The 14,273-nt window shown below is 51.3% G+C and overlaps 1 pseudogene; it reads left to right on the forward strand.

Annotated features, from left to right (window-relative positions):
* The first annotated feature begins 3,465 nt into the window (after positions 1 to 3,465).
* LOC106482288 (phospholipase A2 inhibitor beta-like) lies at positions 3,466 to 5,171 on the forward strand (annotated as a pseudogene).
* The last annotated feature ends 9,102 nt before the right edge of the window (positions 5,172 to 14,273 follow it).

The raw sequence follows: 14,273 nt of genomic DNA on the forward strand, positions 1-14,273 counted from the left end.
AAGGGGGATGCTTTTGGCACAGCTGATGGGGTGCGCGTGCCCACGGTGGTGGGTGTCAGGAGACGTCTGTTTGCACGGCAAATTCCCCACAGGGCTGAGTGTTGAGCCCAGGCAGGGCAGCGTGGGGGGGGGGGGGGTTCCCACCCCTGCTCTTGCAGAAGGCAGAGCAAAGCCCCTGTGCTGCGTTGGCCAGGGCTGGGCAGAGTCCCAGCAGGGCTGAGCCTTGAGGAGTCTCCCCGGCACTGCCCCAGGCATGGCTGAAACACTGCCATGGCACCAGGGATTGCACAGGCCAGGACCAGTGCAAGGAAGAAGAGGGAGAAGTGCTCGTGTCCCATCCAAGCACTCTTGCCCTCCCGTTCAGGATGCACTACACCCAGTGTCCCAGGCGAGAGCTCAGCGCTGGCAGCAGGCAGCCAAGGGCACCCGCCCTGGCTCCAGCCCTCACTGCCGTGGCCCCAGCACCCTCTGTCCTGCCCAGCCTGGCCTCGTCCCTCCTAGCCTGGCCAGGGAGGATGCTCAGCAATGGCCAGAGCAGCTGGCCAGATCCTGCTCTCACTGCACAGGAGGTGCCGAGCCCAGCGCAGCCCGTGCTTGTGTTGGGGGCAATGAAGTGGTGTCTTAGTCCCTTTGTAGCACAGCCGGCGCTGTGGAAGCTGTAACATAGGTCAGTGAGATGGCCTGGACCTGCAACCAGCCCCACTTGGCCCCTGAGCACCCGAGAACTAGGAGCAGCCTCCTCTGCAGCACTCCTGCTAGGAGAAGAAGCTTTTCTAGCAATACCTGTCCAGTGGGTGCAGCAGGTGCTGGCTGCCAGAAGCCGAGGAGGTGGGTAAAGCAGCAAATACAGGGTGGCCCAAGGGCTCTCTGAATACTTCTCAGCATTCCCCAAATCACTTGCTTCGCCTTTCCCTCCACTGAGGGCCCTCCAAGTGCCTTATGGTGTGCCCCAGGGGCCTCCAGGTGACTTTCATTGCAACCCAGGAGCATCAACATGCCTTTCGGTGTGGTGCAGGGGCCTCTGCATGCCCTTGTTCCCCAGCCCCTCACCAGGTTGTCATGCTTAAAATGCTTAGCCTTTGGACAGATAACCTAACCCAGGGCTCCAGAAACCCCTGCTGGCTGCCCCAGGTTGCTCTATCTTTGCTTTGTCCTCTAACTTTTCTGGGAGGTAATGCAAACCCCACGACACCCAGCAGATAGACTCCTGGGCTGCCCATACACGGGCAGTCATGGCACCATGGGATGCCAGCAATGCTCTGAAAGTGTGGAGGTCCCATCAGACCCATGTCCTACCTGCCAGTCCCAAGTCGATGGGTCAGCCTGGGGGCTCACACAGCTGTCGAATCCCACCCCAGGAGGATGCTTCGCTATTGATGTTTCCTGCTCAAAGGCTGAGAGAAGTGGATTTTGCCTGCTGGGCATGAAGGTTTGTATTCCTCTTAGCACAGGCAGCATCTTAGTCCTGAAGGACGTTACGGCTCTATTTTGCAATCAGACTGAGGCCCAGGACTCACTTGCACTTCCCAGATTGCGGTGCAGAAGGGTCTGACCTTGCTCCTGGGTGCTTTGTGCCTCTGTTTGTGTGTCTCAGCTGTCTGGGGAAATGATGACAGCTGTTTTCAGAGAGAAGCAGGTGGCAGGCATCATTTTGCTGCTTTGCTACCTCCAGCTACCTGAATTATTAACACCTCCCTTCTCAAGCCCCCCTCCGCTCTTTCTGCTGACACAAAACTGCCTGGGCCCCAGCTGCGCCCGGTGCTTCCATGAAGCTTTCCAGCTAGCTCTTGTCCATGGATGGATGTCCCCAGAGGAAAGCAGAAGGGACAGAGGATATAGCAGCAAGACAGGTAAAAGACATTTTGAATTTCCAGCATATAGCTATGGAGGAAGCAAAAGGAGGCAATCCTGTAAAGGAAAAACGTTTGCGTGGGCAGCCGAAACGATGATGATTAATCTTTCCGTTCGCCAAAAGATCAATTTTGATCAAGTCCTGGAGTGGCCTGGGGAGTAGCACGGCTTGCCTAGGGCAGCTGGTGCTGCTCTGTCACCTGTGAAGTATGCTGAAAGGCAAACAAGTGTGAGACTAACACTTCTAGGATGTTTGCGGCTTTTCTTTAAGGGACCAGGGCTGTACTGTGGTGCTGGCTTAGGCAGAAAGCCAGCAATAGCCCCAGTAAGCCAGCAGTCCAAACCTACAGCCTTTCCCTCCTCTTTCTCATCCTGTTGCAACAGTTGGTGTGAGTGGAAACTTAGAGAAAAAAGCCTAGCTTTTCGTTTTGAAATACAGAGGTACTTTGAAACACCAGCTGTTATAATTGATCCCTGTCATGATGGATGCAAAGAGAGAGCACAAAAATAAGGGAAGGTTACCCAAAAGATCCTAAAAACTAGTGCACCTGAGAAAGTGGCTGCTAAGATATTTCTGCTTCAGAATTTGATGAAGAGGAATATCATTTAATGATGAGGATAACTGACCTTCCTTATGTGCCTTGATTTTTAGCCTCACTGATAAGGAAATAGGAGCGGTGTAACCTTATTCCTTTGTTTTTCCAGAGATTATAGAAATTAGAGATGGAAGAAAAGACCTCTCAGTGTCTCCTGTGGTCATGTTCTCATGCCATGTGGTACATCCCCTCTAGTGCCCTCTCAAGTTGAAGCTCAAATGCCCAAAGCACTGCTCTTTATGAGCCGCAGCCAGCCCTGGGCTGGGGGCACTGCCAGAGGTCTCTGCCCCAAACCCTGCCCCAAGCAAGGGCATCTCAAAGCTGGGACTGGGTGCTCAGAGCTGGGACCGGGTGAGAATGGGACACCGCTGAGGACAGAGCCCCCTCACCTCTCTGCACTCTGTCCCAGGATGGTCCCACTCTCAGGGGCGAGGAGAGTTTCCTTACACCCTGTCGGGATTTCCCTTGTTGCATCCTCTCCCATCACTGTGCATATGAGTCCAGCTCTGTCTCCTCTGCATTAGATAGCTGACAACAACAGTTAGTGAACCCCTCAGGCTGAGCAAGCCCCACTCCCCTGTACACTAGATGTTTCAGCCCCCAGCTTAGTTGATGGCCCCCACTGGACTCGCTCCAGTTTGTTGACATCTCTCAAGGTCTCTCCAACATCTCTCAAGCTTGAAAGCAGTATGGGCAGGCAGCCACCAAAGCAGGGCCAGGAGAGGAAAATCCAGGTGCTTGACCTTCTTAAACTGGTCCTTTGGTAAAACCACAGACAGCTCTGGCTGCACGGTGGTGGTGCAAAGTTATGAGAAAATGTATGGTCATTGTGTGGCACAGTAGAACAGCCTGGATTTAGCTGCACATGGATAAGGTGGATCACAGCAAGTGCAGCTCATGGGTGCTCATTCATTAAAAATTTAGAATGTCTTTTATGCCTTTGCCAAGTTTTGATGAACATGTCTTCCAGTGAGCAGAAGCAGCCAGAGGTCAGCAGGTGCACAGTGCTCCTGGCGGGATGGAGATGGCTCCAAGGTGAGTGATGAGAGGATGTGCTAGCGTCGAAGTGTGGCTGGCCCCAGCTTGAAAGCTGCCACTGTAAATTGAGCCATTCTGCGTATGGCTATAAAGCTGGTTCATTGTCCTTTCCCTGGGATGCTGTTGGCACCTCTTAGCTGTGAGGGTGAAATAGCTTGCAAGGTGACACTGCAAGATGGATCAGAAACTGATCTGGGTTAGCAACACTCCTTTCCAGGTCAAGTGATGGGAAGGAGCATCAGGCTGGGAGGCCCTTCGGCAGCATGGCCATGGAGAGAGAGACCTGTCCATGAAACATGGGTCAGGGCAGAGGAGTGGTGTGCTTCAAGTTGCATTGACTCTTCTCCTTGGAAAAGATGCTTTGTGAGAGAGAAGCTGACAAAGGCAGTCTTGCCTTGTATTTTATTGTAGAGCTATAACTCTGAGGCAGGCCAAAACATCCCGTCTCATCACCAGAAGTCCGTGGGCTCTTGGTGCAGGAAATGGCAGTGCCAACACAAACAGTGTTGCCAGTTAACAAAGCCCAGAAACAAGCACGAAAGCTACCAGACATGTACCTCTGCATTTGTTATCTCTCCTTAATTATTTCACAGGAGGAGCTGGCTGCCCAGGATGAAGCAGAAGATGCACATCCACTACTTATTCTGGATTTGGATTCTCTTCTTTGCAAATGCAGAATTTCTTCAGCCCTGCCCAAAAGTCTGCCTTTGCAAAGAGGGGGCCAGGTCTGTGAACTGTTCCGGAGTCGGTCTGAGTGGAAGCCTGATCTTTCCACCAGAGACAGAGCACTTGAACTTGTCTAGCAGTGGCTTGAGTGTTATGCCCAGCCTGGTGCTGAGATCCCTGTGGAAGCTCCAAGTTCTCCTTCTATGCAGGAACAACATTGCTGAGGTAGGAAGGGGAGCATTTCGCTCTTTGGAAAGACTCCAGAAGCTTGATATCAGTGGGAATGTGATCACAGTGCTAGGAAGCAGTTTTTCAGCTGGGCTCAGCTCTCTCCTTGAGCTCTCATTGTCCCACAACAGGATCCGGACGGCTCGTTTCAGGAGCTTCCAAAATTTTGAGAACCTGCAGAAACTCAACATCCAAAACAACAACATCTCTTCCATTGAAACCGGGCCCTTTCGAAGCTTAACCTGCCTGCGACAACTTCACCTCCAGAACAACCAGCTCCTGAGCCTTCACAATGGGGTTTTCTCCATGCTGCAGAATTTGGAGGTTTCGAACTTGGAAGGCAACAGGATCAAGACAATTGGCCCCGGTGTCTTCACACCCTTGAGTAGCCTCACCATCCTGAACCTGTAGCACAACGACATTGAGCACATCAGGTTCAAAACCTTCCTAACCATCCAGACCGCTGGGACACACATTCTGCTTTCCAACAACCCTTGGTTCTGTGACTGCGACCTGCAGAGGGTCTTTTCCAAGCTGCATAGTGTCTGGTGGCTGGTCCTGGACCACTATGAGAACATGACGTGTACAGACCCAGCAGTGCTGAGGAACGTCCTGCTGGCCTCTGTGGACACCCAGCTCTGTGCTGCAGAGACGGAGACAGTGCTTGTTATCACCTTCACGGTGTTTGTCACCATTGTGGCTGCCATCGTGATGGCAGAGCGGAACAGGAGGAGAAGGACAGGCAAGCACTGGAGTGAAGACATAGAGCTCTCTTACAGCATACATGGATGAGCTCAGCTACGGGGACCTGGGTTCTCTGGTGTGCGTATGACTTGGACATGAAACAAGGGCCTAACTCAGCTGTGCTGCCACTTTGGTGATATGAGAGGACACCAGTAGCAAGGCAGATGGAGCCAGGAATGCAACTTGGACATTTCTGTCCTTGCAGGGTGGAAACAAGCTGAGCAGGGCAGCTCTAGGCTCCTAGAAAACTGGCCTTAAAGCAAGGCAGTATGTGGTCTTTTGATTTTGTGTCCAAAAACCGGCTGAAGCCGTGGGGCAGGGTTTTCTTCAACACAACGGAATTTTTTCTTGCGAGTACCTTTTCAAAGCACAGTCCCCTTTAGGGCTTCAGTTTCCAGATAGTCTTCTCTGCAGACTCAGCCTGGGAGCAGACATCTTTTTAGTACATGGCTCCATTCAGAATGAGCTCACTTGATAAATCTTGCCTGTTGCAGCCTTGACGTAATTTCTAAAGGCTGCACACTGCCTGGGAAGCACAGTGAGATGGTGGGAAATGAGGAGCCATTGAACATTTCATCAGTCAAGACTCTTCATGTACTCTTAGATGGATGACCAAGAACAAAGGCTGCAAATAAAAGCAAGCTGACTTGGTAACCTCTGGCCACCCGTTTGCTCCAGCTGATGAAGACAGTCTTCCAGCAAGGACATGACAGGCGAGATGCTGCTTGCCCTACGGTGGGCACTGACTTGCCTGACAGACAGTGTTGAGGTCTGTCTGGTGAAGTCTTCTGCATCCCAATACAGAGCTGCAATAGGACCATAGCCCGCAGCTGGCTCAAAACACTTTTTCACACAGGTGTGCAAATAAAGAAGTTTCAGATAGAGGACGTGCAATTCCTTTACAAGCTCTTCTATGCATCTGCAGTCCTCTTTTACAAAAGGCATTAACAGTAACCTAGTTATAAATCTAGGGGCATCCTTGTTTTCAGTGGTTTCTTTGATGATAACCTTTCCTTTTGTTTTGATTTTGTGTTTATCTTTAAAAAAAATGTATACCTGCTCAGATACAGGTGCGTTTCTATTTTCTTATATTTCCCCCTCTTGCCCCCCTGAGCGTCATTGCACCTTGTCCACACTTCTGCTATGCCTGGGAGTAGTTTGGTGTTACAGATAGCCCCAGAGAACGATGGGTGTGGGGGGGGGGGATATGCTGCAAAATAGCATCTGGGTTATCTTTGATTGCAGGTGGAACATGAGGCTGTCTGGTTGTACTCTGGGAAGGAAGGCCTATGCCATCCTGGGATATACATGGAGCTGCCTCACCATGAAAAGCTTCATGGTGTTATCCCTCTGCTTAGCTCACAGGGAGTGAGTCTCAGCCACAGGAGCCAGGCCAGCTTCTGACATTGTAATTTTGAGAAGATGTGGATTATGTGAAATAGAGAAGAGCAGAATGCAGGGGTTAGAAATAAAAGGCATAGGAAATGGAATTGCTTAGTTTAGAGGTGACTGAGAAGAGTCTTATGAACAATCATAATATACACACAAAAATGTTAAAATCCAAAAAGTCACAGAGACTGGGGTGGAGGGGCACCTCAGAAGATCTATGCTCCAAGCCCTGCCCCATGCAGTGCCACTCCAAATCCAGCCAGGATTTCCCTTTTTGCAGCTTGTGCCCATGGCTTCTCATCCTTTTCCTGCAAAGCGGCTTGTCTCTGTCTTCTCTGTAACCCCTCTATGTAGTTGAAGGCTGTTAGGTCCCTCTTTGCCTTTTCCAGGTTGAAGAAGCTTGGCTTCCTCAGCCTCTCCCTGTATGACCCATGCTCCGTGGGTCCCCAGCCAGTACCGTTGCATGGAGTTATTCCAGACCCAAGTTACATTTGTCCGTGCTGAATGGAGTGAATCATGTAACATTCAGGTGTGCTTGGGGAGGAGGAGAAGTAGCATGACAAAGGGACAAGCACGGGTGTTGACTTTCAGTGCAATGGAAGTTACCAGCTAGGAAGGCTAATGAATGGATAAAATGCCCTGTCTGGCAAGGCAGGGAGAGCTGCTGCCCCAGACAGGGACCCTCCTGCAGGGGCAGACATGGCCATTGGCTCCAGGGGCTTTTACCCTCTGGGCAGGTGGGTCATGGACAGCTCTGTGTGCATCTGCCACAAGAGGGCAAGCTGAGATGCTAATATATCGCTGACAACAGGGCTGGAGCAGGCGGTGGTGAAACAGGATGGGGATGCCGGGCATGGGAGAAGGACTCCTTGTCTTTCCTTCCTGGACATCCATGCCAGGGGGCAGATGAGAAGAGCTCACCCCCTTGCCAGGTAGGTGTGATGAATCAGAGGTGTTACCCACAATCTCTGAGAGTTATGTCTGCACAGCACAGCACGGTGTGCATCCCCGGGCAGGGACAGTTGTCCCAGCTGTGCTGTCTCAGAGAAGGAGGTAAGCATTTCTGCTGTTCAGGGTCAGTCCCAATTTGTCTCCCTGAGACCAAGCCTGTTTGATGTTCCAGCAAGGCAACAATTCCCCAGGGGAAAGGGATGTTTGGCTGTTGAGACCCACTTCCATGCACACTTCATTGCACAATGTGTGCAAGAGAGGCTAGCAGCTGAACAGGCATCTTGCTTGCTTTCTTCCAAAATGTTTATCCCAGACATCTGTATAGTTTTCCTTCACTGAATTTATTGCATGGGAACCCAGCTAGGTTTCTGGCACCTGGCCCATTCCTCAGCTCTCAGCTTACTGCTGCAGGGATTGGCAGAGGGCAGAGCAATCATGACAAAGGTTGAATAAGGACATATTTTCTGTTCGGAAGTCAGCCCCCCCCAACTCCGGATGGTAGCACAACAGAGGGCAGTTTCCCGTGAAGAGGAGGCCATGATGTCTAGCAGACCTCCTCCTCGAGTGAGCGCATGGCCAGCTGGGCAAGGTCCCATCCCTTTTCCTGTCTCTTGTGAAGCTGTAGTCAGAAAACACGCAAGGTGCTAAAATCAAATTGCACTTGGAGGTGCCAGAGATCATACTCTAGGCTGCATTCTGAGGTGATGGGGAAGAAGAACAAGCACATCTGGGCTAGCAATCAGGCAGAACATCTGGGCTAGCAATCAGGCAGCACAGCCTTGCTCCAGCAACTGATCCAGCCCTTACAGGGGCTCTCCAGAGCAAGCGCAGGAGATCCTCTCACATTTCAGCCCCAGTCTGCCTCATGTGCTTCCAGGAGCTCACCCCCTCCTGTGTCAAAAGTAAATGGCAGGATGCAGCCTCACGCATGACTCATGTCTGAGAGCAGCAGGTCAAACCCTGCTAGGTTTAGCAGCAGTTCACACCTCTGCTTTTTTCCTGTTCTCTTCTTTTCCAGAGGACTCAATGAGGCCTGAAAAGAATGGGTTTTGCATGTTTTTCCTCTCATGGCCCCTTTAAGAGACAAAAAGATTTCTCTATATATGAAAGGGCAAGGTAGTCAACACCTGGTAGGTCTCAGGCTTGGTTTCTTCAGCTCTCAGGACTATGCACACCATAGCCTCTGAATGCATATGTAAGATGTGTTCAAATTGCATGGGTGTGGAAGGGGGGGATGCATGCAATTTTTAACAGGGAGTAACAACTTGTAAGAGCTGCCTAGCTTCCCAGCAATAACTGAGATACCAAAGCCTGTCCTGCAAGTGGCACTGTAGTACCTGTGTTACAAGACTTTCCTGTTCTTAGATACGGTGGGACCTGCTGGGAGAAGCAATGCAACAGCTCCATCAACAACCTCCTTGCTGTCCCCAGCTATAGAGCAAGGACTTGCTCCTAGAAGTGGGAATTAGCAAAGCCCTTGCAGGAGCAGAAGCAAAGAGAAGAGTGCACCTGGCCTGGCTGTGCTCCGGAAAAGGAGATGGAAGTGGCAGAAGGAGGTATCGATGTGTCTCCAGTGACTGGGCTTATCAAGGATGGAAGGAGCCCAGTGTCTGGGAGCAGCAAGAGCAGGGCTGACAAGCCAGGAGCCAAGGGGAACCCTGCTGCAGGGCCTGCACCAACATGGAACAGGGTCTGAACCTGGCAGGCAAAGCCAGGATCAGGTAACAGGCCCATCAAGAGCTGCAGATACAGCCAGGAGGTGGACTAGGGCCAGGAGCAGCAGATGAAGCTGGAGATTGGGGACAAGTTTACAACATGGGCCTGAGGCGTTCGTCCAGGAGATGGGGCCAGAGGCAATCTACTGGCAACATCAGTCCAAGGTCCATCTGGGAGGCAGGATTGGATACAAGCTACCTACCACCCAGGTCCATCCAGGAGATAGGCCAGAGACAAGCTACCTACAAAGTAGATCTAATGTCCATCCAGGTTACAGCATCTGAGACAAACTTTCTACTACATAGGTCCAAGGTCTGTGTAAGAGACATGGGCAGAAACAAGCACACCTTCACCAGAGCTCAGGACAGGACTAGGTGTCCAGGACTGAGCTTAAATGAGTCCCAGACCCATGGCTGGAGAGCGTGTGGGTAGAGGCCCCAGGTGAGGCTGCTCAGCACAATCGAGGGCCATTAGTGCCCTCAGGAGCACGACACCCAGACCAGCCCAAGGTTAGAGCACAAGGCCAGAACCACCCAGCGCCTCAAGGATTCAGCTCTGGTTTGATCTATGCTTCAAGACTGGGGTTGAAGGGAGCTCCAGGGTGGTGTTGCCCATCCCAGTGTGTGGTGGAATCCTTGTGACTGTACACATTGTGTTTCTTTCAGAACAACCCAAACTGGTCCCTGGGCTCCTGTGCTGTTTCCCTGTGCCTCTCTCCCAAATGTGGAGCTTGTGCCTGTTTTTCAGAGAGGATCTGCTCATTCAGGGAAGGAGGAAAAGTCTGATACTATGTTTGTAGAGATGCTCCGTTCGTGCCCAGATTAGATCTGCCACTTGGTATCCTTATTTGAGTAAAATTCCAAGTGCAGCTGAGTCACCAAATCCTGGAAAACATCACTGGGTGGCCAAGTCTAACTTATTTATAGGTGTTTGGCTTTCAAGGGCCCTTGTCCCTTTCCCAATGAATACACAGAGGGGCTGGGTCCCCTGGAAATGCTCTTTCACCTTTACAGCAGCTGGGCAGCAGAAAAAAGCCAACTTTCCTATCCCTAAATAGAGGTCAGAGAAATGAAACAGATGGGCATCCAGCTGTGCTACCGGGGCAGAAGGCAAAGCCCATGCTGACTGCAAGAGGCAGAGGCGAGAGCCCTGGGCTTTGGGTTTCACCCCTGAGCATCCTCCCCATAGCCTTGCACAGTTCCTTATGGCCTGGCTGTGGGAGGTCCCCCTCTAAGCCAAAATGTCTCCTGCAGGAACCAAGGGCTGGGCAGGGATGGCTGCGCCTTCGCCAAGAGGCCTTCAGGGAGGTTGGGGGAATGGGGAGGGTGAATTGCTCTGCACTTACAAAGGAGTTGTGAACCCAAAGTACAACACAAGATAAGGAGCCTTCTTTTGGCAACTGGCAACAACACTCATAAAGAAGAGGAAGTTTCAGGTACCAGGAAAAGTCGTTGCAAGATAAAACGGTTGATTTTGCTGCGTGGGGGGTTGATTTGGTATCCATACCCGGAGGGTGCGTTCCTCATCCAGCTGGCTGAGCTTGTCTTTCCTTCTGTAGGGCCAGTGCTGCTGAGCTGTTATCTTCAGGTGTCCTGGACTACTCATAGAGAGGCAAGGGAAGGTACACCTGAGGAGCAAGACCATTCTGGAGATGCTCACTGTGCTCTGAAGGGGTCTGTACCTTGCCTGGAAAAACTTTCTAGGACCCACAAAGTAGGAAAGGCTGGAAAGTGTGGCTCTAGAGATACATCTGCAAGGGAGAGCTGAAGACAGACTTTTAAAGGAAAGCCAATCACATGAATCCAGGAGCTGGAGCTTTTAGAGGTCTCCTGTGACTCAAGATGAAAAACATCACAGGAGGCAACAATGTCAATGAGTGCCGAGGATCACCCAGCCTGCATATCAGGGAGACTCCCCCTCCTGCTTGCCCAGTGCCCAGGGATGCCTGATGCTTTTTGAGAGACAACAAGGACATGCCAGGAGCTTCAAACCCAAACTTGTGGCTGCTTGCTGTGTCCCCAAAGCGCTGTGACAGCTAAGGGATCAGCTGCTTTTGGGAGAAACCCAGGGCAAGATCAGCCCCTTCCCTTGGGCAGTCACCCCGGGGCATGGGAGGGGAGAGGGCCCTTCCTCCCGCAGCCTCAGTGGATGCAAGGGCAGAAGTGGAAGTGCACGGCATGCCTTCAGGGTCCATGTTTGCACCTTGTTTCTCTGCTGGGGGGAAAAGGATGGAGGGGAGAGTGGGGGGGATTTGGCAGTTTGCAGGCTTTGGAAAGGGTCCAACTGCCTTAGGAGAAATTCCTCGCATAGTTTTGCCATTAAGAAAGTGCTGACCTGTTCGGGGGTGTTTGCTGAGCAGTAAAGACAAGCCAAAAGCAGTTTGCAAGTGCTGGGAGAAAATGGCCCATTTTCTCATCACTAGGGTCATGCAGCAGGTCAGGATCTATTGGGAAAGCAGTACCTGGTGGGCAGTTATTTTGAAAGCCATAAACAACTCCACCAGGATATTTTGATACTCACTGCCTTTACCTGCAGCCAGGGGAGATGCTCCAACTACAGCAGAGGAGCTGATGGTACCATACTGGTACCCATGACACAGGCGAGGGTCAGAGGGATGTCCTGCTGGCTACATCCAGGCTGCTTGGCTGGAAACTGGAGTCCAGGACCTCCCTGTGCTGCTCTCTGAAACCCTGCCAGTCCCACAGGTGACACCCGGGAGATGGGCAGAGAGCTGGAGTCTCAGGATGGGGACGAGAGGATGGTGGAAGGAGGGGGGCATTAGCTGTGGTAGGACCTGGGGAACATTTGGGGATGTGAGGGACATGCACAGGACAGAGAAGCTCTTCCTTATCATAACACAGCCAGGCTGCTGGTGCTGATAACTGAAATGTCAGAGAGGAGTATTCAAGCCAGAAGCAGGCAGGCGGAGGAGAGCACCTGGTTTGGGCTGGTGTGACTCACGCAGGGAATGTGGCTAATGTTCAATGAACCTCTGAAAGGCCAGAAGGTAAGTAAACAGCATAACTGCAATAAATAAGGAAGGCAAATCAGACCACCTACAGCACCAGGAGAGCAGCAAGTGCAGGTCTGAGCAATGGAGCAAGGGCAAACCTGCAATACACTGATGCCAGATGCCTAAAAACAAGAAGGGAGAACCAGAATGGTAGGTCAATAAAACCCAGGTTTGCAGCTTCACAGGACTGAGAAAGAAGGACCTACATGCAGGGGAGTGGCAATGTACCTGGAGGATAACATGAAATATATTAAGGGACAAGAGACCTCCTTGGGCATCCCTCAGGCTGGAAATCCCAGACTCTGCTAATAACAAATGTACTGTCTGCTCAGGACAGTGATAGTGATGGGGAAATCCCAAATGAAGCTAGGGGAGCTGCAATTCTAGGAGAGGCAATAACAGGGATGCTTTGACTCTCCACTTGCAGACAGGATCAAAGCATCAGGGAACAAGATGTAAAGATAAAATCTTTGAATGCAGTAAACGATGCCATCCCACCACAACTAGTCCGAGAACCCACAGGAAAAGATGCTTTTCTGGATCTGCTCTTGAGCAGCACATGAGACTTAGCTCAAGAGGATCCAATACAGCTGTGGTACAATGTGATTTAATTTTGTGTCAAGGAAGAGCAGGCTGAATAAATTTGGTACGTGGCTATTCATTGTTAGGACAAGAGACTATGTAAAAATGAGGCAACATGTCCAAAAAAGAGAAAAGCAGGCCAACACCAAAACTCTCAAAGCTGTGGTCCAAAAAGCCAGAGTTCTTCAAGCTGTCTGGAGGCTGAAGAAAAGTACAGTATTAGGAGTCCCTGAGAATGTGTACCAAAGTACAAAAAGCAAAAAGAGCAATCCAATAAAGCCTCTGCACAGCTGATGAGAAAGAGTGGGCAGCGTGGGGAAAAGGCTGATGCTGAAGAGCAGAAGGTTTGCCAAAAGGACAACAGGGAGGCTCAAAAAACACAGCAGGTCAGATGTAAATGGGAAAGCAAAAGGGCTAAAAGCAGACTTGAGGAAGATTTTGCCAGGTGTGCTCAAACCAGCAGTAAACAGCCCAGCAAATCTACATAATGCAGGGAGGCAGCTGGGGAGCTGCAGGGACAATGAGAAGAGCAAGGGGTGAGCACAGTGTGTGGGGATGGGGAGGCCATGGCAGAAAGGCCCAATGACTCCAATGTGTTTAGGGACATCCCCACCCCCAGCTCTTTTTTTTTGCCACAGGCAGGTGAGGGGGTCTAATAAATTTGAACAGAAGTCCTGGAAGGCTTGTCTCGGAGGGACAAGCTAAATGTCAGTCAGGTGCAGAAGTCGACAGTCCCAGAGGAACTCAAAGGTGGCCAGCAGGGAAGGAGCAGCAGGGAAACAGGCCCAAGCTGCAGCAGCAGAGAGATCTCCCAGCAGAGAAAAGTCTTGTTCCTTACAGGTCAGAGAGCCCAGTAGGGCAGAGGGTCCAGGACAGCCCAGGAGGTTTTCTTTCCCTGTTGAATTTGCAAGCAGATGCTGAAGATGATGGAGAAGCAGAAAGCTCTGCCCTGGCCTGCATGCTGTTTTAAAGGCTTCAGTCTGGGCTGTACCATAAAACTAGACTCCTCTGTCCTTGTCTAGCTCCTGGAGATGCTATTTCAGTGCTCTCCAGGGTATCCAGTGACATGCAGAAGCTGGCTGCAAGGATCCTCGAGGGCCAGGATCCTCATGGCTCTGACATTGTGTGGGAAACCCTCCCTGGGGGTCAGACCCTCTCAGGGTGTGCAGGAAGCCCAGTGGCTTGGCACAATCTTTCAGTGTTTCTGCATGTCCTGACATGGAAGAGCAGAGCAGAACCTCCACGTGTCCAGCCACTGGGCTTCTAGGAGTGTTCCTATCCTGCAGCACAAACCATCATGAGCTCCTCTGTGGGGAACTGAGAATTTCCTTTTTCCAGGGAGGAAGTATCTCCTATTTTGAGTTTGGCTGGGGCAAAGGACTTTGATTTTTTTTTTTTTTTCAGCTGATGCTAAGCCAAAGTTGACCATTGTTTTCCAGGGATGATGCTGACTGTAATCTGGGAAAGAGGAGGTGATAATCTCACGGCTGCTGGAAGCC

Source organism: Apteryx mantelli, chromosome 6, assembly GCF_036417845.1.
Source record: "Apteryx mantelli isolate bAptMan1 chromosome 6, bAptMan1.hap1, whole genome shotgun sequence".
In the NCBI taxonomy this organism is placed as follows: domain Eukaryota; kingdom Metazoa; phylum Chordata; class Aves; order Apterygiformes; family Apterygidae; genus Apteryx; species Apteryx mantelli.